Raw genomic sequence first — 1,947 nt, forward strand, 5'->3', positions numbered from 1 at the left:
CTGAGAGTGAATTAAGTTAGCAAAAGCATTTTCCTGAATGAGGAAAGCACTGTGTTAATGCTAAGTAATATGGTTTAGTACTGCAAGTGCTAAATCCTCACTGCCGTGCTTTGTGATTTATTTAACCTGACATTAAATAAAAAATAAGCCTCTTTTATCAGAAGTAAGTTTATGGGCTAATTTCTCCAGTAAGTTATGCCTTTGAGCACTGGGCTCTGCCTTTGCTCTGTCAGTGTGGAAAGAGTTTTGAGACAACCTTGGTGCTGCTCTAGCCCAGACTGGTCTCAGAGTGTCTTGCTGCACTAGAGACCTTATTTGTTGTATTTGTTGCTCTAAGTTATATGTTCTTAAAAGGCTGTGGGTGGGCAGGATGGATTCCTGCCTATTTGCCTTTCTCATGGTGTGGAAACCCTGTAGGAGCAGGGGGAGACATGGGCAGTGGTGGAAGGACAGGGCAGGCTGGCAGCACATGGTGGGGCTGTAGAGGAGCAGGGGGTCTTGAACACATATAATCCTGATGGTGCAAAGCAAGAGGCTTCCTGGGTCCCTGGGGAGACACCTCCTGCAGATCAGGAAACTAGCATAAACCACTGGCTTTGAAATCAGGGCTGGATGGAAGGCTCTGCTCCTTAAAGACTGGAGTGATTTAGGGGTTGTTTGTTTTCTATTGTTTTAATATTCTACACAACCCAGCAGAGCTGATTTTCCTTTATTACAAGTTAGTCTAAAAAAAGAGGAAGATTTAAAAATCTGGAAGTCTTGGGGGTGGAAGGGGAGGGTTAGAGCAGCCCCTTCTCAGACAGTAAGCAACACAATCCACAGGCTCTAGTGTCCCCACTCTTTGACATAGGACTTTCTCAAGTCCAAAGTTAGGACAAGCTCTGAAGTCTTTCCAAAGGGGAAACTGCACCATGCCTGTTGCAGGTTTCATTTCTGTGCTGTGGGTGAGGTGGGCACAGGCTGCACAACTCAACCCAGCAGTGCCTTCCCCACATCCAGCTCTTCCCAAGCACTTTGTGCACACTTTGGCTGAGCCTATGCAATTAAATCAATGAAAGCAAGGCATTCCCAGTGAGACCATCTCCAGACACATATGGGAAACTGTAGCACAACTGTCCCTCAGGGGAACCCTGTCCCTGCTATTTAACACCCTTCACCTGGGAACCAGGACTAGGATAGCCAGAATACATCCAAGTGCAGAAAAGCTGAACAAACCACTTGGGTCTCTCCTTACCCTTGCTGCACAAGGACTCTTCTTTGGACTCATAGGTGTATGAAGGAAAGGGGTCACTATTTGCATTAGAAACTGGGAGTCTGGGAAGAAAATGTGGTACTCTTCTATGGAAAGCCTATTGACCAGAGTTATGGAGAATAAAGAGAGATACTATAATTTTAGCTGATATCCCTTCTCATACAGAAGTTCCTCAGTTCACCATGCAAGCAATTTCAGAGCACAGTGAGCAGATCAAACTGTCCTCTGGAGAAGTTATCCTGTGGGACAACTGCCCTTGCAGCCAGCCCTGGCTGCTTCTAGAAAACTTCGAATATTTAAAACAGCCTGTAATACTCAGAGTTATAACTTGAAGCAAAAAACTTTTAGTTCCTAACTAAAATGAATCACAGCTGTAAATTCAGGATTAATCCAGGTTTAACATCAAATAGCTGCCAGCAGAATCTGATTCAATAGCTTTAATTTAATAACACACCCAATGGTAGATTGGTGGCTATTGCTGAACTATAGGTAAAATGAAGCCTGTTTCTAGCTTCCTGGACAGCATAAACAGTAGAACTCAATAGAGTGGAAATTGCTTCTAGAAGTGTGGGAGACAGCTGGAATATTTAGTGACACACAGCATTCGTCTTAGGGAAGTGATAGGTATTTAACATGTCAGCCCACGCCACGCTCTGGCTGGCATGTCACAGCCACCTTCACTTTGGAGACAGGCT

The sequence above is a fragment of the Corvus brachyrhynchos genome, unplaced genomic scaffold, assembly GCF_000691975.1.
Source record: "Corvus brachyrhynchos isolate BGI_N302 unplaced genomic scaffold, ASM69197v1 scaffold116, whole genome shotgun sequence".
NCBI lineage: Eukaryota > Metazoa > Chordata > Aves > Passeriformes > Corvidae > Corvus > Corvus brachyrhynchos.